The following is a 27,534-nucleotide window of genomic DNA, read 5'->3' as shown; positions in this document are numbered from 1 at the left end:
CGTTAAGGTCTGCAAAAGAACACTCTCTCATAGAACTAGGATGTCATTTCTTTCGCTGTGAATATACGTGTCAAAAAGGTTGAAGTTACCCACACGACACTAAAGCCAAGTCTACCAGCATTTATTTTGAAAGTGCTCATGCACGACCATCCATCATTTAACCTCTCATACATCAAACAGAAGATGTTTGGCAACACTCAGCGGGAGAGGCAGCATTCATGAGGAGAACAAACAGTCAGCATATTGGTTCGGTAAAATTTCATCAGAGCCTCGCTGAGATGGATGTGTTTTCTGAAGCCCCATGTTGTGCGTGCAGGTTTCAGTACATCTCACAATTTACAAGTACAGAAGGAGAAAAGGCTCTGGCTGGAAGCAGTAATGTGTCCAGCTTTACCGGGTCTTGGTAAATTACTGCACGTGTTTGAGTGGTGGGGAGGGAATTGGAAAGCTGATTGGTGTACACTTTCTGCTGATTCACAATACACCGTATCTTACTATAATAGGAATACACAACTCATTTATAGGCATTGGGTATTTCCTTCCATCCACTTTTCCACAACGCACGCAATACATGGCAACGTCATTCCTGTTACATCAAATGGGAAGGTCGAAGTGAAGTCAGAATGAATAGGCAAACGAGCAATAAGGGAAGTACGAGCAAAGTAAATTTATAAGTAGAGAAATGGAGCAATGTAATAAACAAAAAGACCAAGCGAAAGTGTAAATGAGCAAACTGAACGTTGTGGTAAGAAGTGGAAAGATATTAGTTTAAAAAAAGTTCATTCAAAGAAATGCAAGGACAAAAAAAGTCCTCAGGATATGATTAATATTGACAAAAAGTCTGTAATGAAAGGAAAGGGCGTAAGCGATAGTTAGTTCTTGTTGCAATCTTTTACTCATATTGCGAAACGCATTGAAACATCGCATAAGAATTTACATAATTTCTGAGTTCCGTCGAAAGGCCAGTGACCTAAAACGTTACATCTCACTTCTCTGTCCACAGGTGCAGCCTGACCTGTTCGGTAGATCCAGCATTTTCTGTTTTTATTTCAGTCTCCTTGCACCCGTAGCATTTTGCTTTTGCAAAAGATGGTATTTACAACAGGAACGTATTCTGGAGGCGGTGAAATCCAAGTTGTGGGACAAAAAGTCATTTTGAAAAGGAAAGGGAAAAGAAAAAGGGAAATCTTTAGTAGCAGCTTTCTCACTAGAAGGTTGCTGGTGATGTCTTTCATCTTCCTTTCTGTGGATGTAGAAGTTGCCACTTTAAGGAGACATTGGAGCTGACCTGGCCAATATTGTACAAAAAAATCTAGTCGTTATCTCGTCGCTGTTTGTGGAACCTTACTGTGTACAAAAATAACCGCCACATTTGTCACAACAGGTTAATAGTACATTTAATGCCCCACCATGAAGGACATCATCACACTGTTGTGGACGGTACTATATAATGAAAGCTATCTTTTTTAATTGGATGGTTGCATTATTACGGGAACATTGCTTTTTTGCAGGTAACACCTCATTTTATGACTCAATTTCACATATTAAAAAAAAGTTTGAAACCAAAACAGAAAAAGTCGGAGAATCTCAGTAGGTCTGGCAGCATCCCTGGAGAGACAAACAGTTAACATTTCGGGTCCAATGACCCTTCTTCAAGTTGACTCTGCTTTCTCTCCACAGTTGCTGGAAGTTTGTCCAGCTTTAGATTTTTAGCATCCGCAGTTCATTTTTTAAATAAAAAAGTTCCCTCAACTCACTTTGTGAAGGAGTATACAGCTCTTTTAAAATCAGTTAATCAAACACACCAAATGAAACCAGCTTCATGGGTGCCAGCCCCTTACAAAAGGAAATGTATATTTAAGCCATACAACTGGAAGATCCTTTTTTTCTCCTTTAGGTGGTGGAGTTGGCTGACCTCAGATAAAGCAACAGTAAAACTGACACAGAAAGCTCCAGTATCTCTGAAATAGGGAGGGAGGGGGGAGGTAACAGTGTTACTAGATCTTGTTCACTAACTTACATTCCTTGCTGGAATATATACACATTTGGATTTGAATGAAGACAAGATTGACTTTAATTGGAAGATCTCCCTCTGTTCAAATAGACTGCTAAATCTCACAACCTTGACTCTCACTTGAAGAATGTCAGCTTTGCAGAATACTCAAGAGCACTCGTGTTTTGTGATGCAGAGAGACCGACCCCACAGCAGCTGAGATCATCATGCATGCCCCACCTTTGCAGCCTCGACTGAGACATGTTGACCCTCAGGTTAAACTAATACTGGTCACCTCTCTATTATGAGAGAACAGCCTATGGTCCTTTGGGACTATTTCACCTCAACATAATTCAATGGTTTGAAGAGAACAGAACAGAATTGGAGGAAGTGGGAAATCAAGCCAAGAATTTCCCTTTGTCTTAGAACAGGTGAATTGGCTTTTTATTAAAATTACTTAGATTTTTTAACTTGATGTAAATGTTACTTAAATGTTTATCACTGATAGTGGATTTAAAAAAAAGTAAATGACTGGTGCAGACAGAGCTAGGGAGAGCAGGTATGTGTTATAAACCAGCAAAATAAAAGTGGAAAGATTGGAGAATGCAAGGAGAAAGACACAACTCATGCCTAGCTACACTTTTAGTTGCCCTATATATTGTAAGACCTAGACCTTGGTGTACAGGGCACTATAGAATTTGCAGAAGTATTGTGAGATGTAAGGGGAATAGTATAGAATTTCAAAAGGATATAGACAAGTTGGTGGGACAGGTGCTGGATGAAATTCAATTTAGTAGGTGCAAATGATTCATTTTGGTAGGAAGAATGTGAAGGAAACAATGAAAAATAAAATGTGCAATTCTGAAGGGAATGCAAGAACAGAAAAACCAGATTGTATCAATATATAATTCATTGAAGCTGACAAGACAGGTTGAAAGGGCAGTTAATAATACATCCAGTATCCTTGACTATATTAATAGGGGCAGGAGTACAAGAACAAGAGAACAAGAACAATCTTTATAAAACACTGGCTCAGTTTCAACTTAAGTATTGTTCAGAGAGATTGCAAAACAAAAGATTCCCAAGAATGGTGGTAGAGATGAAGACTTTCTGTTATTTATTAAGATTGAATACATTGGGTTTGTTGTTCTTGGAGCAGAGAAAGTTGCCAGCAAATTTGATAGAGACACATAAAATCATGGTGGATCTGGACAGAGCAGAGTTCCTACTCATAGAAGGAGAGCAAAAACAAGAGCGTGCAGACCTAAAGTGTTTGGCAAAAGAAGCAATGGAGACAAAGGGAGAACAACTTTTGAAGAGGAGTAATTTATTCTCTCAGAGCTTAGTGAATCTGTAGAATTCTTTACCACAAACGGCTGTCAAAGCTAGGTCATTAAATATACTAGGAGAAAGTGAGGTCTGCAGATGCTGGAGAGAGGTCAAGAAGAAGACTGCAGGTCAGGAAGCCGGTGCCGGGCTGGAGGGATTCGGCTGAGACAAGGTGGGGGGAGGGGGGATGAAGAAACTGGTGAAGTCCAAGAGGTGGGGGGAGGGGGGAATTAAATATACTAGGCTAAGATAGATTTTTTAATGAGAAAGTGAATCACTGTTTATAGGGAATATGTAGGAAAGTAGAGTTGAGGATTATCAGATCAGCTATGATCTCATTGAATGGCAGAGTGGACTAGACAGGTTGAATGGCCTACTTCTGCTCCTAGGTTTTATGGTCCACATAGCAAACAGTTAAGATATGGAACTTATTGCCTGAGAGTCTGGTGAAGGCAGGTGCATAAGTTGCATTCAATGAGGAATTGATTTATCTGAAAAGGGAGAGTGTGCACTTTTCAGGTAAAAGCCTGGGAAATGGTGTTAATTGCTCATTTGGCAAGCTGCTATGAATAGGATCTCATTGTTTCCATTTCATAAAAGTAAAATGGACACAACAAGGACCAGCTGTGGGGGCAACTGCCTGCTTTTCAGAACACCTGAAAGATGTGACCTGAAAGGTAATGGTTACATTCTCTCTTGTTGGAAATGGTCATTGCCTAGCATGTGTGTTGCATAAATGTTACTTGTCTCTTATTAGCCTCAACCGGGATGTTGTCCAGGCCGAGCTGCATCAGGACTCAGAAGCTTCAGTATTATTATGGAGAGAAGGTCATTGATTAAGCTATTTAGGGCTAAGACATTACCGTCAGGACTCCTGCAGTGATGTCATTGAATTGAGACTAAGGGGATCTCAAGCAATCAAGGCCGAATAGCTTTATAATGTCTGATATGCAAGTAGACACCCTCTGTAGATGACCTCAAGGCATATTACAGGCACAAAGAGAGTATGCCAATGAGTGTCAATGCCAAAATAGAACACTGTTTGAACCCACTGTAGATCTCAAGGAGTTCTGATATTGACCTTTCAAAGTTGACCTTACCCATCATGCCATGGATAGAGGAGATCCCATTGAACAGCTTCAGTGGGCAGCCTCTGAGCAATTGGTTGAATGCCTTGCTGAGGTCAGTGAAGGCAACATATACAGTTTGCCTTTGTTCACGACATTTCTCTCTCAGTTGCTGGATTGAGAAGGTCATGTCATTTGTAGATCTTCAGGTCTGAAACCACACAAATTCAAGGTGGATGTGCTCTGTCAAGAACTTGAGAGAGACAAAGGCAACACAGCCAAATACCTTTTTTTTTGAATGACCAGCAAGGAGATGACTCGATAGTTGTTACAACCGAATTATTAGGTTCAATTTCTGGTTACCAAACCTCAGGAAGAATATGTAGGCTTCAGAGAAGGTGCAGAAAAGATTTTTGGAATGATTCTAGGCATAATGTATTTCAGTTATATGGATGAATTGAAGGATCTGGCATTGTTCACCTGAGAGGAGAGCAATTTGAAAGGAGATTTGATAAAGCTGTTTAAAATCATGAAGGGTCTAGATGGAGTAGATAAGGAGAAACTGTTTCTGTTGGTAGAAATATGGTGAGGTGATGGCCTAGTCATGTCACTGTTAGACAATTAATCTAGAAATACAGCTTATGTTCTGGGTACCCAGGTTCAAATCCCATCATAGTAGATGGTGAAAGTTAAGTTCAATAAAACAAAATCTGGAATTAAGAATTTACTGACAATCAATGAAACCATTGCTGATTGACCCGAAAAAAACCACATCTGGCTCACTAATATCTTTCAGGGAAGCAAACCTGCCATCCTCACCTGATCTGACCTATATGTGACTCCAGATCCACAGCAATGTGGTTGACTCTCATCTGCCCTCTGAAATGGCCTAGCAAGCCACTCAGTTATATCATTGGCTACAAAGTCTCAACCTTTAGCATGTAGATTGCAGTGATTCAAGACGGCGGCTCACTACCTTCTTCTCGGGGTAGCTAGGGATAGGCAATAAATGCTGGACAGCCAGTGATGCTCAGGTTCCACTATTGAATAAAAACATGGATCAATTGTGAATGACAAAACACTTTTAAAGTGAATGCAAACAATAACATGAGGTCAGACCGTTTAAATCAGCCAATGGTTAGGATCTGAAATACCGTCTTGAAAGTTTGGTGAAGGCATATTCAATTACTGCTGGAAAGAAGAGTTGAATAAACAAATTAAGAGAGAAAAATTGTTTGCATTACAGGAAAGGGCAAGGGACTAGCAGTACTGCCCTTGCTGAGAATAGCACAAACATGAGCTGAATGACCTCACTCTGTGCTATAAAGGTTCTATTATCCAATGATTTTCATCTTTCAGTCTCATCACCCTTAATACTTAGTTTGTAAATCTATATAACTCCCTGCTTCTCCAACAAAAATAAAACCAGAATTAAATTCTTAATGTTAGTTCAAACTATATGTTTAAAAACCTCTCAGTTTTGTTTATGGTTCAGATGCAGTGGTGAATCACAACAGTAGCAAACGATTTTCCACAAATGCACTGTATTTCACAGGCTGATGGAAAAGGTAAAATCTATTGATTTTAGTAGATTCTAATGTCACTAGATTAACAAATACAGGCAAATAGAATTCAGGTGTCTGGTAGTGAGAAACATAATGAACCTATAGACAATGCTGAGATTCCCTTGCCTGCCACATAGACTATATATCTTCTAAATGGAAAATACAGAAGTTGGGAGTAAACCAGAAAGAGTTAATGCAAAAACAGCTTTCTGGAATCCACATTTTCACTTTCTGAAACTCTTACAAATAGGAAACCATGGCTTAAAACTAAGGGGACTAAGAACAGCCTAGCTCTAAATCAAGCTCTTCATTCCTGGTGGCTGTGCAGGAATACAAACAAATAAATTAGCAGCAGAACTGGACCACAAGGCCTTTCAAGCCTGATCTGCTTTTTTGTAAATTCATGGCTAATCTGATTGTAACTTCAACTCCACATTCCAACCCACTACCAATAACCAGTGACTCTCTTTGAATATTTATGGGCAGCAGCTATCAAATCCGAGAAGTTATTATTGTTGTGCTGTTCCTGAATCAACTGTGCATGATAAGTATTTTTGGACGAAATCACTAATGCTTGTTTATTGATGATTGTGTTAGTTTCCTACTCAATGAAAATGGAGAAATACTAATCTTTTAAGCAATTAACTGGAATTAGGAGGCAGCTAAGCATTTGATATATTAACTGGGCAAAGACAAGTGTTTACTAAGTAAAATGATGCTGTAGAATTTAGGGAGTGAAATGTTTTAAGGCAGGGAATGCAAGCCCTATACTATGGACCAAGGCGAGAATTTCCAGCATTGATGGTTAGCTAGCATCATGAAAGTATTTGACAATATCAAGCATGGGAGGAGGCAGAAACAAGAGTTAAGTCCAGCATGACTCTTCTTTGGAACACCAGTTCTCAATGAAGACATCAAGTTCAAGGTAAAAGGCCAGAAGGATTGGTCCAGATGGAGAAGACATACTGAAGATTGGTGAAAGGATCCATGGGGCTGGATTAGAAGAAGTGGCATAGAGGCAGATGACAAAAGAGTTCAATGCAATGTTATACCTGAAATGCATTGAGGTGGGGATGTATAACACTACGTCCTTTGCTGAGCACAGATTGTTAAATCTCGAAGAGACGAAAGTCAAGGGTGTAGCAAATACATGACAAAACATGGGATTAGAAGAGGGGATGGAGTTGGAGAGAAGGGCGGGGGCAGGTATCCAGAGGGGTGTCAGTACCTGGGAATTTGTGGATTCTTTAACACCTGAAAGGAAGAGAATTCTTTTTTGTTGAACTGTTGAATGAGATAAAGAATGAAATGGAACTGCAAACTGGGACAGCTTTGAGATATTGGGAGGTTGTACAGATGAAGAGAGAAGATTGAGAGTAAGCATGTGATGGCGCTTGGCATTGAATGTGGATCTGAAGGTGTGACGAAAACAGTGGTCTCAGGAGTGTTGCATGTCTCTGAGATTCCTGTAATCTTGGATGGATTTGAAACATAAAGGATGAAACTTTAATTGGAAACTGTGTGGGGTAAGGCAGAACCAAGGACAGTTAATGAAGAATGTGTGCAGGATGGTTTCCTGACACAATATGTAGACAAGATTCGACAAGAGTTAGGATGCTTTGGATGGAGAAAGAAACTGCAGGGGATGAGCACAATTGAAATGTGGATCTTATTCAAGGAACGGGCGGTACGGTGGCTCAGTGGTTAGCACTGCTGCCTCATAGTACCAGGGTCCCCGGTTCAATTCCAGCCTTGGGCGTGTGGAGTTTGCACATTCTCCCCGTGTCTGCATGGGTTTCCTCCAGGTACTCAGGTTTCCTCCTACAATATGTAGACAAGCCAACAAGAAGCAAGGCCACATTGGATTTGGCACTGGGTAATGAACCTGGCCAGGTTTTAGGTTTAGAGGTAGGTGAGCACTTTGGTGATAGTGACCACAATTCGGTTATGTTTACTTTAGCGATGGAAAGTGATAGGTAAGACGCAGGGCAAGAGCTATTGCTAGGGGAAAGGCAATTATCATACGATTCGACAAGATTTAGGATGCTTTGGATGGGGAAAGAAACAGCTGGGGGTGAGCACAATTGAAATGTGGAGCTTATTCAAGGAACGGGCGGTACGGTGGCTCAGTGGTTAGCACTGCTGTCTCATAGTACCAGGGTCCCCGGTTCAATTCCAGCTTTGGGCGTGTGGAGTTTGCACATTCTCCCCGTGTCTGCATGGGTTTCCTCCAGGTACTCCTGTTTCCTCCCACATTCCAAAGATGTGCAGGTTAAGTGAACTGGCCATGCTAAATTGTCCGTAGTTGTCAGGTGCATTAGTCAGGGTGGGTTACTGTTTGGAGGGTTGGTGTGGACTTGTTGGGCCGAAGGGCCTGTTTCCACACTGTAGGTAATCTAATCTAATCTAAACAGCTACTGCATGTCCTTGACAAGTATGTACCTGTCAGGCAGGGAGAAAGTGGTCGAACAGGGGAGCTGTGGTTTACATTAGAAGTTGAATCTCTTGTCAAGAGGAAAAAGACAGCTTATGTTAGAATGAGATGTGAAGGCTCAGATAGGGCACTTGAGAGATACAAGTTAGCCAGGAAAGACCTAAAGAGAGGTATAAATTAGCCAGGAAAGACTTAAGGAGAGAGCTAAGAAGAGCCAGGAGGGGACATGAGAAGTTGTGGCAGATATGTTCAAGGAAAACCCTAAATCTTCCTGTAGGTATATCAGGAATAAAAGAATGACTGGAGAAAAATTAGGACCAATCAGGATAGTAGTGGGAAGTTGTGCGTGGAGTCTGAGCTGATAGGGGAAGCACTAAATGAATATTTTTTGTCAGTATTCACACTGGAAAAAGACAATGTTGTCAAGGAGAATACTGAGGTGCAGGCTACGAGATTAGATGGAATTGAGGTTCACAAGGAGGAGGTCTTAGCAATTCTGGAAAGTATGAAAATAGATAAGTCCTCTGGGCCAGATGGGATTTATCCTAGGATTCTCTGGGAAGCCATGGAGGAGATTGCAGAGCCTTTGCCTTTGATCTTTATGTCATCATTGTCTACAGGAATAGTACCAGAAGACTGGAGGATAGCAATTATTGTCCCCTTGTTCAAGAAGGGGAGTTGAGACAACCCTGGTAATTATAGACTAGTGAGCCTTACTTCGGTTGAGGGTAAAGTGATGGTTGATGGAAAATATTCAGCCTGGAGTCCGGTTACTAGTGGTGTGCCACAAGGATCTGTTTTGGGACCACTGCTGTTTGTCATTTTTATAAATTACTTGGACGCAGGCATCGGTGGATGGGTTAGTAAATTTGCAGATGACACTAAAGTCAGTGGAGCTATGGACAATGTGGAAGAATGTTGCAGGTTGCAGGGGGGACTGCAGAATTGGGCTGAGAGGTGGCAAATAGAGTTCAATACAGATAAATGTGAGGTGATTCACTTTGGGAAGAATAACAGGAAGGCTGAATACAGGATCAATGGAAAGATTCTTGGTAGTGTGGATGTGCAGAGAGATCTTGGTGTCCAGGTACACAGATCTCTGAAAGTTGCCACCCAGGCTGATAGTGCTATTAAGAAGGCATACGGTGTGTTAGGTTTTATTGGTCAAGGAATTGTGTTCCGGAGCCGTGATGTCATTCTGCAACTGTACAAAATGCTAGTGCAGCCTCACTTGGAATACTGTATACAGTTCTGGTTGTCCCATTACAGAAAGGATGTGGAAGCATTGGAAAAGGTGCAGAGGAGGTTTACCTGGAGGTTGCCTGGTCTGAAGGGAAGATTGTATGAGGAAAGGCTGAGGGATTTGGGTCTGTTCACAATGAAAAGAAGACTAAGAGGGGATTTAATAGAGACATACAAGATGACCAGACGATTATATAGGGTAGACAGTGAGAGTCTTTTTCCTAGAATGATGACATTGGATTGTATGAGGTGGCATAGCTGCAAATTGATGAGTGATGGATATAAGGCAGATGTCAGAGGCACTCTCAGAGAGTGGTAAGGGCATGGAATGTCCTGCCTGCCAATGTCCTGCCTGCCAATGGCCACTTTAGGGCCATTTAAACAGTCCTTGGATAAACATATGGATGATGATGGGATTGTGTAGGGGGGTGGGCTTAGATTAATCCACAGGTCAACGCAACATCGAGGGACGAAGAGCATGTTCTTCACTGTAATGTTCTGTGTTCTAAAGTGTTGGAAAAGGTTATAAGAGATAGGATTTATAATCATCTAGAGAGAAATAGTCAATACGGTTTTGTGAAGGGTAGGTCGTGCCTCACAAACCTTATTGAGTTCTTTGAGATGGTGACCAAACAGGTGGATGAGGGTAAAGCAGTGTGGTGTATTTGGATTTCATTGTAGGCTATTGCACAAAACACAAAGGCATGGGATTGAGGGTGATTTAGCAGTTTGGATCAGAAATTGGCTAGCTGAAAGAAGACAGAGGGTGGTGGTTCATGGAAAACTTTCATCCTGGAGTTCAGTTATGAATGGTGTACCGCAAGGATCTGTTTTGGGGCCACTGCTGTTTGTCATTTTTATAAGTGACCTAGATGAGGGCATAGAAGGATGCGTTAGTAAATTTGAGGATGATACTAAGTTTGGTAGAGTTGTGGATAGCGCTGAAGAATGTTGTAAGTTACAGAGGGATATAGATAAGGTACAGAGTTGGGCTGAGAGGTGGCAAATGGAGTTTAATGCAGAAATGTATGAGGTAATTCACTTTGGAAGGAGCAACAGGAAAAAAGAGTACTGGGATAATGGTAAGATTCTTGGTAGTGTAGATGAGCAGAGAGATCTAGGTGACCATGTACATAGATCCCTGAAAATTGCCACCCAGGTTGATAAGGTTGTTAAGAAGGCATTCAGTGTGTTAGCTTTTATTGGTAGAGAGATTGAGTTTTGGAGCCACAAGATCATGCTGCAGCTATACAAAACTCTGGTGCGGCTGCACTTGGAGTATTGTGTACAGTTCTGGTTACTGCATTCTTGGAAGGATGTGGAAACTTTGGAAAGGGTTCAGAGGACATTTACTAGGATGTTGCCTGGTATGGAGGGAAGGTATTATGAGGAAAGGCTGAGGGGCTTGACACTGTTTTTGTGAGAGAGAAAAAGGTTGAGACGAGACGTAGGTAAGTATGAGGTGATTCACTTTGGTAAGAGTAACAAAAAGACGGGGTACTGGGCTAATGGTCGGATACTTGGTAGTGTGGATGAGCAGAGGGATCTTGGTGTCCATGTACACAGATCTCTGAAAGTTGCCATCCAGGTAAATAGTGCGGTGAAGAAGGCATATGGCGTACTGGCTTTTATTGGTAGAGGAATTGAGTTCCGGAGCCCTGAGGTCATGTTGCAGTTGTATAAGACTCTGGTGCGGCCGCATCTGGAGTATTGTGTGCAGTTTTGGTCGCCATACTATAGGAAGGATGTGGAGGCACTGGAACGGGTGCAGAGGAGGTTTACTAGGATGTTGCCTGGTATGGTAGGAAGATCGTATGAGGAAAGGCTGAGGCACTTGGGGCTGTTTTCATTGGAGAAAAGAAGGTTTAGGGGTGACTTGATAGAGGTGTACAAGATGATTAGGGGTTTAGATAGGGTTGACCATGAGAACCTTTTTCCACGTATGGAGTCAGCTATTACGAGGGGGCATAGCTTTAAATTAAGGGGTGGTAGATATAGGACAGATGTTAGGGGTAGATTCTTTACTCAGCGAGTCGTGAGTTCATGGAATGCCCTGCCAGTAGCAGTGGTGGACTCTCCCTCTTTATGGGCATTTAAACGGGCATTGGATAGGCATAAGGAGGATAGTGGGCTAGTGTAGGTTAGGTGGGCTTGGATCGGCGCAACATCGAGGGCCAAAGGGCCTGTACTGTGCCGTATTTTTCTATGTTCTATGTTAATTGTGACGTATACGATCATCAGAGGGTTAGATAGGGTGGACAGTGACAGCCTTTTTCTTTGGATGGTGATGGCTAGCACGAAGGGATATAGCTTTAAATTGAGGGGTGATAGATGTAGGACAGATGTCAGACGTACTTTCTTTACTCAGAGAGTAGTAGGGGCGTGGAGTGCACTGCCTGCAACAGTAGAAGACTCGCCAACTTTAACAGCATTTAAATGGTCATTGGATAGGCATGTGGATGAAAATGGAATTGTGTAGAATAGATAGGTTCCAGATTGGTTCCACAGGTCAGCGCAATATCGAAGGCCAAAGGGCCTGTACTGCGATGTAATGTTCTATGTTCTATGAGATGCAGGTGTGAAAGCAAGTTTTGACAAACACTTTATCAAACACTGGGAGAAAGGTAGAAAATAATAAAGGTAAACAAACCAAAAGATTAAAACAGAAATCATAGCAGAAACAATGGCAGAACATCTTAAAGATGGGCAGTGATTTAAACACTCAAATAAAAGCAAAATGCTGTGGATGCTGGAGTTCTGAAATAAAAACAGAAAATACTAGAGGAACTCAGCAGATCTGGCAGCAACTGTTCCGAAGAACAATCATATTGGATTCAAAATGTTGACTCTCTCTCTCTCCAGGTATTGCCAGATATGTTGAATTTCTCCAGCACTTCCTATTTTTAATTTCTGTCCAGGGTCTTTGGGAATTTACACGACCTTTTTCCTTCAAATAAAATTATGCAGATGATTGGTAAAATTGAATAGGTGCATCGTGTGAATTGCTGAGAATCATTGACCAACATAAATTTGTTTTGATAATGAAAGACCAATTGGACATTGAGTAAATACTTATTCCTAACCATTTACATCATTGTGTTATTGGTGTAGACTTCATTGGCTCTGGATGTACACTCGTTTACCCCGTGTAAAGCCAGCTGTACAATAGAATTGTAAAATATTGTCACAATACTGCCAATGTTATGAAAGAATTTACTCTGGCAGATAAATCATCAGTCACTGACTTGCTTCACTGAGTGGCACGGTGTGAGGCAGTTTATTTTACCCAGCTGCAGTCTAGGCAAAGCTGGAAAGCTTAAATATCAAGTGTCATGATGAAAGAATCCCTACAGAGTGGAAACAGGCCCTTCAGCCCTACACGTCCACACCAACTCTGAAGAGTATTCCACCCAAACCCATTCCCCAATACTCTACATTTACCCCTAACCTACACCTCCCTGAATTCTATGGGCAATTTTGCATGGCCAATTCACCTAACCTGCACATCTTTGGTGTTGATAGCTATTGTCTGTGTTGGTTGGGTACTGGATGTTACTTGGAAGATTTATGTAGAAGACAACTGGGTCACTCTTACCCCCTGTAAATCTTGGCTTTGTGTGTCCCTGGCTCAGTCAAACCTGATGAACTTTATCTGGGATGCTAATCCCAATAGGCAACATAGTTCTTGACAGTATGGTTTGGAGTCACCAGATATATTTCTACCAGTCCATTCCTATTTCACTGGAGAGAGAAAGTGTTCATTAACAGAATGACAGAATTGTTAAAGGTTAGAAGGAGGTTATTAAACAAATCCAATCAGTGCTGACATGTGACCCTGAGCTTCCAATTGTCTGTCACTTTAATTCACCATCTTGTTCCCACTCTGACCTCTCTGTCCACAGTCTCTTGCAATATTCCAGTGAAGCTCAAAAGAAACTTGAGCACCAGCAGCTCGTCATTCATTTAGGTACATTACATCCTTCTGCACTCAACAAAGTTCACGTAGATTTCAGTCTGTAACTTCTGCCCCATTTTGTTTCTCTTCTTCATTTGCTTTAGTTTCATTCTTTCCCTTCCCTCTTAGTTGTTCATCATGTTGCCATTTACACTTCTTCCAGATGTGTCATTTGGGTCTGTCTCAGTACAGTCTGAGGAGTAGGTGATGGTCAGTCCTGGGCATCAGTGGAATGTCTGTGGCAGAGGATTTGATATCAGGGCCACTGCAGATATCAGAAAGGAGGAGGGGATCAACATTCAGGATTGTAGGCAGCAGTCTGGAATATGGAGGGGTAAACTCAATATATGGTGGGGGGGAGGTATAGGGAACCAATAATGCATGGGAAGACAAAGGAGCTGCAGGGAGCAGGGCAAGAGGTGGTCATCACCTCAGTTTAATGTTGGAGGGGGGTCAAGGGGAAAGCAGGACAGTTGGAGTCTCAGTTTAAGGTAGTAGGTGGGAACCTCGTCAAGTTGGGTTGTCCAGGAAGTGCAGTGTAGAAACGGGCATAGGGCTTGGGGGGTGGGGTAGGGGAAGATGCTGACAATCAGGAAGAATCTGATCCTCATGGTGTCCAGGCTGACCTGAGCTGCCTTCCATGATCTGCCGATTGCTAAAACCATCCACAAATGCTCAGTGTACCAGTTGGATATCCAGAAATGCAGGTTTCACTGCTACACAACATGATGACCTTCAAGGGGCATTTGCATCAATAATGCGCCTTTGAAGTATAGGTTCAATGATTTGCAGTCATATCATTGTGCATGTGAAATATAGGCAGTGTCCTAATGTGTGAGGTTCAAATCTGATCGTCATGTCATTGGCCTTTGCAAATTGTAGACAGACATTTCTGTGACACAGAAGTAATCAGAGACAACATTAAGAGAGGCACCCAGAGGTCACAAAGCACTCAGTGCTAATGCAAGTCATAGTGCACACAGGAGCATGGAACTGATGCCCTCTGTACCTGGACTAAGTATCATGCAATGATGTCTTTCATGGGTAATGCAGGGCTGGGGAAGAAAGGTTCTGTGTTCACACAGCTCTCGCATGCTTTTTGCTATGTGTGTGAAGCACTCATCAAGCTAAAGTCCAATATGAAAGTGACAAAAAGAGTAATTTCTTGGTGCTCTTTGCAAGGATGATCGTCGGCAATCACTGACTAAAGAATGTGATTGTCCATTAGAAAATTCCATGTCACTGGTCATAGTTCTGCAGGTCCTTGTGTGGCTGATGAGCCTGATCCTACAGCCACACCTCTGGCCACACATTTGGCATTTTTCTGATGGAGGTGGTCCTTAGCCTTGAGAACGTTGGTATTTCATTCTCTTCTTTCTTTTCTGCTCTTCCTCTTGTTGCCGGGTGTTCTCAAATTCTCAAAGAATTTTTGAGAGAAACTTAGGGGGATCTTCGAAATACTTTCTTTGTCCTCTCATCTGAGTGCCTTTCTTGAGCTGGGTGAAGATGATTCACTTTAGAAGTCAGAATTCAGGTATCCTCAGCACATGGCTGTCCCAGCGGAGTTAGTTTTGGATGATCATGACCTTGATGCTCGTGCTTTTAGATGCTTCAAGCTTGCTGATGTTAGTTTGTGTCCTCCCAGCTAATGGAGAGAATCCATTTTACACAATGTTGATGGTACCGCTCAAGGGTCTTGAGGTGGCATCTATTCTTGTCCAAGCTTTGGAAGCATAATTACATTATACACAAGGACCTTAGTATCAGCACAGATGTGACAGTCATCAAAGATTCTCATCCATTGTTGTCTGAAGCTGGAGCTCACAGCTAGGATGGGATGTTGTATTTCTGCATTGATGTCTGGTATAGATGAGAGGTGGCTGCTCAGGTAGAGGCAATGTTCTGTGTTTGGGATACTCCATGTCTCACTCTGTGGACGATCACATTAAGCCTCATTGGTAAGTGATGCAACTATTGACCGTGCTTATTGCTAACGTCCTATAACTTGTTAAAAATCACACAACACCAAGTTATAGTCCAACAGGTTTAATTGGAAGCACACTAGCTTTTGGAGCGACGCTCCTTCATCAGGTGATTGTGGAGGGCTCGATCGTAACACAGAATTTATAGCAAAAATTTGCAGTGTGATGTAACTGAAATTATACATTGAAAAATTGATTGTCTGTTAAGCCTTTCATCTGTTAGAATACAGTGATAGTTTCACTTCTTTCATGAAAGATCTTACAAATTCACCACACAAAATATATGTGTGGGTCTTTGTCTGTCTGTGTGTGTGTGTGTCTGTCTGGAGTGGGGGTTGTGAGTGTGAGAAAGTGTGTGTGTGTGTAGTGAGTGCAGAGTTTCTTAAGTCTGTTAGGGGGTGCATGTGTGGGAGTGTGTGTGTCTATAAGGGTGTGGGTGGGTGTCTGTGTGCGCGTCTGTGTGTACCTGTGTACCTGATGAAGGAGCGTCGCTCCGAAAGCTAGTGTGCTTCCAATTAAACCTGTTGGACTATAACCTGGTGTTGTGTGATTTTTAATCCTGTAACTTGTGTTCCTAACACATTTCACTGCAAGTGTAACTGATGGTTAAAGCCACAGCAGGGGTACAGATGCCGTTGTTGCCAATGTGGCGAAGGTGCAGGAAGAAGGAGGAGGAACATTTTGTTTCCCCACGACAACGTCAGTGCTGCAGCGCGGGCAGTAGGTTTCAGTAACATAGCTTGCTTCCCCCAGGCCAAGGCATCATGGATTGTGCACACTTCACATTCAGAACACCATATCACAACACAGTAGAGGTCATCAATAGAAAAAGATTCCATTCCAGTCCACCAATGTGCAAGTAGTAATCACACAACACCAGGTTATAGTCCAACAGGTTTAATTGGAAGCACTAGCTTTCGGAGCGACACTCCTTCATCAGGTGATTGTTCAGTGTGCTTCCAATTAAACCTGTTGGACTATAACCTGGTGTTGTGTGATTTTTAACTTTGTACACCCCAGTCCAACACCGGCATCTCCGAATAATGTGCAAGTAGGCTTTGATCGTGATCACCAGTACCACTTCTTAGAGATTTGTGTCCAGTATCCTCCATGAAACTTGATAAAAATAGTACTTTGCCAAACTACCCTAAGATTAAGCCCGACATCTCTTAACTATTCCCAGATCTAAAAGTTAATCGAGGTGAAGCCTGGACCTTTGTTTTACTATCACCACATATGCTGCCTGGTTTGCTGAGTATTTCCGGTGATGGCAGCATTTCGCTTTTGTTTCGTTTCTGATCTTCCCTAGGTGTATGTGGAATGGAGTAAACAAGCTCCGCCAGAAGTAGTCTGACCTGCTCTGAACTTACGACTACACTAGTACATTCGATAAATGACAAGTGGAAACCTGAGCCTTTTTTTGTTTGTCGCCCTTTCTCCATCTCTCTGGCACGTTTTGAAGTATTCCTTTTCTCTTGATCACTTGAACGAATGGGCAACGTTTGAAATGAATAATCGAGACTGTATTGGGGCTAGGTGCTGATCACATTGGGAGGGAAGGACTATGAGAGATCCGGTCACTAAGACCCAGCGGAACCAGCTCCGAGCACAGGGCCTGACGCAGCAGTGTGAATAAGAGCAGAGCGTGGTAGAGCATCAGCCGGAGGAAAGTCTGATCGTGTCGGGAGCAACAATTCCAACAACGAGGTAACGATCTACAGCCTATAAATCCATACCTCGAGAGTACAATGTGGTTATCTGTGTAACTTATCTTAAAATAATATGTTACAAAGGGGACTACGTTGAGAAGAGTGACTAGATTAATCTCATCCATGTCTTTACTGAAAATTTGAAATTCATCATTTAAATCTGCCTTTAATGTGAGCAGCTCTATACATCTCCGGTGAGGTGCGCTACATATTTAAACATATATATGTCTGTGTGTTGTGGATCCTCGCTTTCCGATTAACATCTTAAATTTGGGCAGCATTGTATAGCACATGAAATGCCATTGACCAGATGCTTGACTTTCCCCACCAAAGAAAAATCGCATTTAACAAGGACTAGGGTGAGGTGTGGGCTCGGGCGATCAAATTACGTCCACATTTTGACGATTCTATGCAAGCTGGACCTTTTTTTTTGTTGGTGAATTGAGAAGTAGGTGCGTCTCAAGCGTTGGTGACCACGAGCAACTTACACAACACGCGCTCCCAAGAGCAAGGGGTTGGTTCCTGGAGGCAGAGCTCGGTGGAAATACTCGCTGCTCCTTACAATTATTCACCTTTGTTAACGTGGTCAAACTCCGGGGTGGGGAGGGGGAGGGTGTTAGTTCCCGGTGGCGGGCAGGGGGACATTGCTGAACGATCCGTGGAGGAAATGGCCCGAGAGCCGTTTGTTTCATTGAATTTGACCCAGTTCAGCACAGCATGGTCCCATTGCTTGCCCAATGCTCCTGTGCTGAACCGCGGAATGTTTCTCGGCAAACTTTTTAAAAAGTATGTACCTTACACGGTCTGCAAGGACTTAAATCAGATGGAGTGCAAGGAGAAACAGCAATATAGAGCCCTCAATTAAAACTACATCCACTACGGAGCACCTTACTATAATGGAGATTGGATTTGTAAAGTGTGTGACCTTTTTAAATATCCGCACCATTTTATTCGGTACTACCTTGTATTTCCTCCAAGGCACACATTGTCATGTCTGGCCAGAGAGAAATTCGATGGAAGTGTTTTAGCGTTGAGAGGAAATGGGTTAATTTCTGCCTATGTTCTTTCGATAGAATTAAACCTCTTAAAGGTTCAGTCATCTGATGTACTGGATTGAAAAGGCTCTCTGGTCAACTGGGTTTTTTTTTTGCCTAGCAGACTGGCCAAAGAGAGCCGAGCCATGAAAGTATTTCCCATTGATTTTGCTGTGTTTGACCTGAAAGCTCTCCCATTCGATTTCCCCGCTGATTTATGAGCACCGCAGCTCGGCTCTGCCAGGGAGATTTGACACTGCGTTGTTGTATGAGGAGACAAAAGCCCAGGGCCGTTTCCAAGCCAAGTGCATCACCCGCCTCAGTTTTCCCCCGTGTATTTCCGCTTTCTTGTTCTAATATCCCACGCCTCCCCCCCCCCCCCTTCTAATTACTCATGATTCGGGGGAGACAGAGCACCCTTCACCGCCTCATCGTCTCAGGTCACGTCTCTCACGTCCTCTTGCAGTGGCGATGATGCTTTTGTTCCTCCTCCTCTTCCTTCTTCCCTTCCCTTCCCTGCCTGCCTACCACCTGAAACACTGGCGAGGCTGGCCCACCTCCAACATCGAGTTATTTTGCAGGGATGGCGAACAAAATTAAAATAAGTGGGGGAAAAAACGCACGAAACCGGGTTATAGTCCAACCGCGAGCGCTTCAAATAAACCTGCTCAACTACAACCCGGTGTCGTGTGTGTTTTTTTTGAGTTTGTCCACCCCAGTGCAACACCGGCACCTCCACATCATACAACAAAAAAGGTCGATGTGTGTCACCACAGAGCGCGGTATAATTTGATGCTGAGCACATGGTTACAGACGCTTTGCTGTTCTCAGACATACCTGGGCGGCCGTGCAGAAAACAGCTTTGAGTCTTTTAATCTGAGGTGGGATGATAATATAAAATGCATTTTCTAAAGCTTGTTTTGAAAAAGGCTAACTAGACCAGACTGCTGAGATTTTCCAGCAACTGCTGTTTTTGTTTTTTTCTAAAGCGTATTGATTTTAAAGAAGGGGTCAGACGATCGTCCCACCGCAAGTCAGTGTCTCATCACACCACGACACCGTGTTAATATGATGAGGCTAGTCATACTGAAATGTTGATTTTAACATGCGAACACTAGAGCTTACATATTAAAGTTAGGCCCGTACAACATGATCAAGTCTCAGTGAAGAGAGGATTTATAACACTCAAGCTGTATTTATGTCATGAAGTCTGTTTGCCTGAAGGTTATGATGTAGGAGAAGAAAGTGAGGTCTGCAGATGCTGGAGATCAGAGCTGGAAATGTGTTGCTGGAAAAGCGCAGCAGGTCAGGCAGCATCCAGGGAACAGGAGAATCGATGTTTCGGGCATAAGCCCTTCTTCAGGTTATGATGTAACTGAGCCATAGAGATGTACAGCAAACAGACCCTTCAGTCCAACTCGTCCATGCCGATCAGATATCCCAACCTAATGTAGTCCCACTTGCCAGCACCGAGCCCATATCCCTCTAAACCCTTCCTGTTCATACACCCATCCAGATGCTTTTTTAAATGTTGCAATTGTATTTGCCCCACCACTTCCTCTGGCAGCTCATTCCATACACATACCACCCTCTGTGTGAAAAAGTTGCCCCTTAGGTTTCTTTCCCCTCTCACCCTAAAACTATGCACTTTAGATCTGGACTCTCCCACCACAGGGAAAAGACTTTGTCTATTTATCCTATCCATGTCACTCCTGATTTTATAAACCTCTATAAGGTCACTCCTCATCCTCCAATGCTCCAGGGAAAAAAGCCCCAGCCTATTCAGCTTCTCCCTATAGCTCAAATCCTCCAACCCTGGCAACATCCTTCTGAATCTTTTCTGAACTCTTCAAGTTTCACAATATCTTTCCGATAGGAAGGAGACCAGAATTGCATGCAATATTCCAAAAGTGGCCTAACCAATGTCCTGTACAGCTGCAACATGACCTCCCAACTTCTGTACTCAATCCTCTGACCAATAAAGGAAACCATACCAAATGCCTTCTTCACTATCCTATCTATCTGTGACTCTACTTTTAAGGAGCTTTGAACCTGCATTCCAAGGTCTCTTTGTTCAGCAGCACTCCCTAGCACCTTACCATTAAGTGTATAAGTCCTGCTAAGATTTGCTTTTCCAAAATGAAGCACCGTCTGCCACTCCTCAGCCCATTGGCCCATCTGACAAGATTCCTTTGTAATCTGAGATAACCTTCTTTGCTGTCCACTACACCTCCAATTTTGGTGTCATCTGCACACATACTAATTATACCTGTTATGCTCACATCCAAATAATTTATATAAATGTTGAAAAGTAGTGGACCCAGCACCGATCCTTGTGGCACACCACTGGTCACAGGATATGGTGTATGAACAGTCTCTTCTATTTGACTGTGGATTTGGTTTGGTCAACCAGCAATGGTGGAGTACGTGTGCATTGTCTTGCCAGTTATGGGATAGTTTAGGCAACTTACATTCTATAATCTTAAACGTTGTCATATACTATTATAGCTCAGCATAATAAAAATATAATTTTGTTTAAAAAATCATTTTTGTATTGGAGTGGTAACTTGAATACAATGTGTTCAGTCTTCCCTTTTTAAATTACCGGATATAATTTGCTCAAAAAAAAATTAAACACTGAGCTATTTGAATTGGTGTACACTTTTCAGTTTCTTAGTAAATTAAGTATTTTCAGTACTTATAAATTTATTTTAAAACATGTCTACTGAGATCTGGATGCCTATCAAAATTATCTTAATTTGGAGATCCTCCTTGAAGAGAGGCTAAATTGTGAAGACTCTCAGACCATCCTCAGTATTTTAATATGGGATGTACCAGTTCTGTGGGCAGTGCTGGATTTGACGTAATTATTTTTAAGTCAGTATTAAAACTAGCAGAAAATGGATTCTTTTTCATGAATTATGCTGGAGTTTCTGTGATCTTTTGCACTATTCTGCCATTTTACCCTGGAATGCACTGATAAAACTGGGGTGGCTTTCTGCCGGGTACTCCAGTTTTTTCCCCACAGTCCATAGATGTGCAAGTTAGTTGGATTGGCCATGGAAAATTACTCATAGTATTCAATAGGTTAGGTGTGTTAGCCATGAGAAATCCAGGTTTCCAGGGATAGGTTAGGGGGATGGTCTGGGTGGAGTGCTCTTTGGAGGGTCAGTATGGACTTGTTCGGTCGAATAGCCTGTGTTCTGTGGAAAACTAATGGAAAGTTTGAAACCCTAAGAAAGTTTGAGTTATAAGGCGAGGGAACTTTTTTAGTATAGGGGGTCGAGGGATGACCTTAGAGAGGTTTATAGAATCATGAGGGGTATAGATAAGATGAATGGCAGGTGTCTTTTCTAATATGGGAGATTTCAAGACTAGCAGTTATATTTTTGAGGTGAAATGAGAAAGATTTAAAAAATACCAGAGGGTTTTTTTTACACAGAGTGGTTCATGTGTGGAATGAACTTCCTGAAGAAATGGTTTAAAAGTCATGAATAGGAAAGGTTTGGAGGAATGTGGACCAAGCCCAAGCAGATGGGACTAGTTTAATTTGGGAACATAATCGGCATGGACTGGTTGGTCTGAAGGGTCTGTTTCTGTGCCGTATGAGCCTATGACTAAGACACACAGCCTGAAAGGTATTATACAACAATAATAAGATTAACTAACAAGTAGTTTACTAATTAGCTCAACCTTATTATTTTACCATCTTGCAGTACCCTGAAGTTTGCTTTGCCTTATGTATAGATCCATGGTGATCTTAACATTTTCCATTACCAGAAGAAAATATTGGCATTCATATGGCACCTTTCATGACCTCAGGACATCTTAATGCACTGGTAGTCAATGAAATACTTTGTAAATGTTGTCAGTAGTAGGAGACATAGGAACCAATTTAACACAGTAAAACACCAACGATAATAATAAATGACCAGATGATTTGTTTTAGGCACTGTTTGTGAGATACCTGGAACGATTCCTTTCACTAATTGAACTAGTACTGTAAGTTTGTTGGCTAATGTTGAGGGAAACTAGGTCTCAGTTAAATATCTCATCTGAAAGATGGTCTCCTTTGAGTGTATAGCATTCCCTCAGAACTGCAAAGAAGCATGAACCTAGATTGTGTTCAACATTTAAAGCACTTGGGCTTTAATACATGCTTTTTTAACCTGGAGGTGAGAATTCTACGATGGAGCCAAGGCTAACAAAAAAACATGGTATATTAGGTTGCACTAGATCAAAATAGATTTTCATTTGTGTACGGCATAATGTGACAAACTCTGAAATTGGGATTTATTTCAGGGCAGGTTGTGCATAAATCTGAGGACCACCGTATGCAAACTCCAATTCCTCCAACATGTCACTGCACAGATCCGATACTAATCTTAACAATGATTGATAGGGTAGGCAAGGTCCTCATCTCTTCCCCCTCCCTCCGGCAAAAAAAATTGATTTCAGAATCCTGATTTCTAATATTTCTAGGCCACAGCCATCTTTTTCAAATGCTGTTTGTGGCTTATATCTCTGCTTTTCTAACTCCAATCCTCCCTTCCACTGCAGCAGAGTGATTCAATTTCGAGCAATCATATCCCCAATTTGTGATTTGTGTCTTTTTTTTCTCACTAAACCCTTGATACTTTGATGCATTTCTCCAACTTGGAAAGTGCTGCTTCGGGTCACTTTTTAAAAAAATTCCTGCTCGGATTCCTGGTGCTGTGCAACTATGGAACATTTTCCACAAAGTGCAAATTGAACTTTCACTGATTGATGAGTAAATTTCTGGTAGAATGCTAGTGTCATATTGTTGCTTCCACTGCTGTTGTACAACATTGAAATGTTACATTTAGTTCTTTCCCAGTCAGATTTTTTACACAATGTTATGAAAACCGCAGGATCCTTTAATGCACTATTTAACAGGTTGCATTTTTATTACCTAATAAGAAAAATACTTGCATCTAAACTCCATTAAATATGTTTACAATTTTCACTTTGACTTTACTATCTCCCATGTCTTGGCTGTGCCCATTATGTCATTCACAGTGCTGGCCCTGGATACTTATACTTAGCACTCTCCACTCACAGTTCCCTTCCCAGTCCAGCCTCCTGTTTTGTCCTTGGGAAAACAAAAATTCTACTGCCATTCTCTGAGAGCAACACTTTCAAAATCCCAAATGTCTAGCCTGTGACTCTCCACTTACAACAATTTCTGCAGGTACTATTGAGATCTTTCATCCCCATCTTATTAATCTTCACCTGGACAAGTGCAAGGAGCTCACAGACTTTCTGTCACCAAGTTTCAGACCAACCACTTCACTACCTCATTTTCTTCCCTCCCTTTCCCTAGTCCACTGGGTCAAAGTTTCTTAAGATTCTCCTCTGAATTTCTGTGTATCTTTTTCCTTGTCTCTCCTCATGCGTATACATTTTTTTTAGGTGACCGTCATTTGATTTTATTCCTATTAAGCTTCTAATTTACGAACCCTAACCCAGTTTCTGACCATCCAATGTCTTTCCTGCGCTCGATGCTGGTTTGGCTTAACAACTCTCTCCTCAGGTATTTCAATAACCTCCCCAACTGTGCAAACCTGCCATTGTCACACCTCCTAAAACACACATGATTATTCATCTTTACAAGCTACTGCCCTGTCTCCAATCTCCCTTTCCTCTCAAAAGTTCTTAAACATGCTGTTGTCTCTCACTACATGCATAACTCCAAATCTGAGTTCAGTCAGATGCTGGTCCCAGCCGCTAGACCAAAACAGTCGCAATTGACACCTTTTATGTGATGGACAATGATAAAGTATCTCTCTTTATTGACCTGTCTGAAGTCTTTGAGCATACCATCCTGCTACAGATCCAATGATATTATATAGCTGAGTTGGGCTGGACTTTCCTGGTTCCATTCTTAACAATCAATATTGATAGCCAGAGAATCATTTGCTATGGGTGCTGTTCCCACTCCAGAATCATTACTTCTGATGTCATAGAGTCATATATGTCCTCCAAAGATGTATCCCTGTTACTTCCTGTTGCTTAAACCTGCTGCCTTTTGGTCACATCATCTGAAAACTGAGCATCAATTTTTGTGTGGACGCTGATGAAAACCAGTTCTACCTCATCCCTACACTTTCTGACTCTTCTAGTGCCTCTTAATTGTCACACTTCTGCATATCCAGCAGCAAACGTCAGCTCAGAATTTTCTTCCAAATACTGTAAAGCTTGGAGATATCCATTTCCTTCAGTTCCCAGCAAAAATGATATTCTTAGTCTCTGATTCCATCTTTTCCTGGCAACTTTGTTGAGGATGAATGAGACTTTTCACAACCTTGGTGTCCTAGCTAATCCAGAAATGAGTTTTTGACAAAGCTGAGCCATCACTGAAATGACAGAATTGCACTTCCATAACATAGCATGACTCCATCCCTATCTCTGCTCAGGTTTTAAAGAAACCCTGATTTGTGACTTCAATATCTTTCAACTCAACTGTTCCAACGTACCCCTGATTGGCCTACTTTCTCCACTCTTTGCAAACTCAAATATTATCCAAAATCTGCTGCCAGTGTCCAAATTTGCACTAAATTTCATTCAGAATCTCATTGAATGGTTGTTTACTGGCTTTGAGTTTAAAAAAAATGCCTCAATTTTAACATTCTTGCCTCTATATTCAAATGAGTAGTTGCAGCCAACCACAATTGACCCAGGCCATTACACAGGTCAACAGACCTAAATACTCAAAGCTTGCAATATATTGCATCATTCATCTTTTCAACATCTCCAAACTTGCCCTTTCCTTTATCTAACTTGCTTCAGCACCATAAACTTCTAAGATGTTCACTTTCCTTTTATTATGGCCAACAACTCTTGGGATTATTTGCTAAACCTCTCCTCTTTTCTTTCCTCGTTTTAAAGACCCTGTTTAACCTACCTTTTTGACAAAACCTCTGGTAATCTGCTCTCATATCTCCTGTTATGGCTTGATGTCATTTTTCCTTTGATATTACTGTTGTGTTGTGCTTGAAGTGGTTTACTACAGTTATAGAACATAGAACAGTATAGCACAGTGCAGGCCCTTCAGCTCACAATGTTGTGCCGAGCATTTATCTTAATCTAAGGTCAACCTCATTGACACATGTCTCTCCTCCCACTGCTGACAGTGCATTCCACTTATGGTGTTAAATAAATACAAGTTATTATATCTATCTATTCTATTAGGACTACAGGCGGCTAGTTTTTGATGGGTAAGCTAGCTCGGTTGGCTGATTGGTCAGTTTGCACTGCAGAGTGATGCCAACGATGTGGGTTCAGTTCCTTCACTGGCTGAAAAAAGAACTGGAGATCACAGCGGTGAGGCAGCATCCATGGAGAGAAAGCAAGATAACGTTTTGAGTCTAGATGTGAAATATGGAGGCGCAGCATTTATATAGTAATGTGGGGTGTGGAGTGTAGGGGGAGAAAGGATGTTGATAGTTCAGATTAAGTGTTTGGAATGTGAGAATGGCAGATCAATAGTGTGACCAGAACGACCAGATAGTCCCACTGGGGTGGGGGAAAGGGAAAGAGGACATGGTGACAGAGAATGTGACAAGTAAGGCTAAAAGAAAGCGAAGGAATGGTAGTGGTTTTACAATCTGAAGGTGTTGAACTCAGTATTCAGCCCAGTTGTAAAATACCTAGTCTGAAGATGAGATGTTGCTCCTCCAGTTTTCACTGGAATATTGCAGCATGCCGAGGACACACAAGTTGGCAGTGAGCAAAACGCTGTATTAAAATGACTGGCTCCAGAAAGGTCGGAGTCATACTAGTGCACGAACTGGAGGTGTACTGCAAAGCAGTTACCCAGTTTGCATTTGGTTTCTCTCTATGGATGCTGCCTGACCTGCTGTGATCTTCAGCACTTTTTGTTTTCACTACAGATTCCAGTGTCAGCAGTAATTTGTTCCTGCACTCGCTGAACTTACCATTGAAGGAAGCTCCTTCTCAACATCTCCCTTCAGCATGGTCACACTCTGGTTAAACCATCAGTTGTTTCTCTCTAATGAGAGCAGTCCTATGGTCTAGTAGGACTAGGGGGACTTCCCTTTTTCCAGCAAAATACATTTTCTTGTTTCATGACATAAGGGTGAAGTTCAAGGAACATTAAGGATTAAGTAACCATTGATATTATGTTTTCCTGATCCTTCATACATTTTTTAAAGTTCAATGTTTATTGTTTTTTCCATATTGAACTACATATTATGTGCTGTTGGATCCTTTACTCTTTTTGCAACAATGAATATTAGTACTTTTTTACAACAAAATTGCAGCTTAATGTTTGATCACTATGTAGGGACCACTCCAAAACACGTTCATGTACATAGGTGCTGAGGACAAATGTCACCTTATTTTTTTGACACCAATGTGGACTGCCAGAAACTAATGCAATTAAGCAAGTAAGCTCCAGTTTTTAAAACAAGTGTACTTCAATAAATATTCTGAAGAGTGGAAACCTGTTTTGACTCTCATTAACATAGTTGTAAATAATTCTGATACAAAATTGCAAGCATTTTATAAAGTTTCTTTCAGCTTACCAGGTCTGAGTAACTTGATTTTGATTAAGACAAAATGTGTTTTAAAAAAATATAGAAACTACTCATCCAGACTTATGGTAATTCATTCAATGATAAAAATTCCAAATCTTTAATACATGCTTATTACTATCCTTGTACAGAAAGTTTCAGAAGCTCCTTGAAGACCCGATATAAAAATGCAATTTGGAAAGGCTTGTTCATGTGATTAATCTGAGAATGTGGTAGTTTTGTGTCTGGGCCAACCTTCTTTAATTTTTCTTTTAAAAAAGGATGCAATGGATCGCAGAACCTCTCTCTGTACAAAATGTCCACAATCGTTTAAGCTCGCTTTACCTATTGCAGATGAGTTATGTCATGCAAATAAGTGCAACCAAATGCCTCAAGCTTTGATATTTAAATCATGTATTGCAGTGCATAAGTTCTCCTTCCTCTGGCTCAATTTTATTGATGGACTTCGTATTGTATATACTATTTATTAATTCACTTCACGTTAACATTTGATGAAATCTAGGTTGAAGTTCTGATATTCTGATAGGGTGTTTCCAGGAAGCACAGGGAACATTGGCAGGGAAATTGTCAGTCAGTTCACCTTGGATTTGTGCCCAAGTGAATTATTGAATGAGAAAAAAGGGTCTGTGAGCCCACGTTTAATTGATC

The 27,534-nt window shown here is 41.7% G+C and overlaps 2 protein-coding genes across 4 annotated transcripts in view; one reads left to right on the top strand and one right to left on the bottom strand.

The window, feature by feature from the left end:
- The window catches only part of ccdc57 (coiled-coil domain containing 57), a 181,832-nt gene extending 181,500 nt beyond the window's left edge, over positions 1-332 (bottom strand). The window contains exon 1 of the mRNA XM_043714701.1: positions 172-332. The gene's annotated coding sequence lies outside the window, so the exon portion shown is untranslated. The remainder of the gene's footprint in view (positions 1-171) is intronic.
- Positions 333-2,032: 1,700 nt separating this feature from the next.
- LOC122562132 (monocarboxylate transporter 4-like) overlaps positions 2,033-27,534 on the top strand; it is a 62,553-nt gene continuing 37,051 nt past the window's right edge. For 2 of the 3 annotated variants that reach the window (XM_043714706.1, XM_043714707.1), the window contains exon 1: positions 17,124-17,274. The gene's annotated coding sequence lies outside the window, so the exon portion shown is untranslated. Of the gene's footprint in view, positions 2,425-17,123; positions 17,275-27,534 lie in introns of those variants that run through there. The other variant, XM_043714709.1, reaches the window with a different exon arrangement.

The sequence above is a fragment of the Chiloscyllium plagiosum genome, chromosome 24, assembly GCF_004010195.1.
Source record: "Chiloscyllium plagiosum isolate BGI_BamShark_2017 chromosome 24, ASM401019v2, whole genome shotgun sequence".
In the NCBI taxonomy this organism is placed as follows: Eukaryota; Metazoa; Chordata; class Chondrichthyes; order Orectolobiformes; family Hemiscylliidae; genus Chiloscyllium; species Chiloscyllium plagiosum.
Note: the sequence above shows the minus strand (reverse complement) of the source record. Positions and strands in the feature narration are given on the sequence as shown.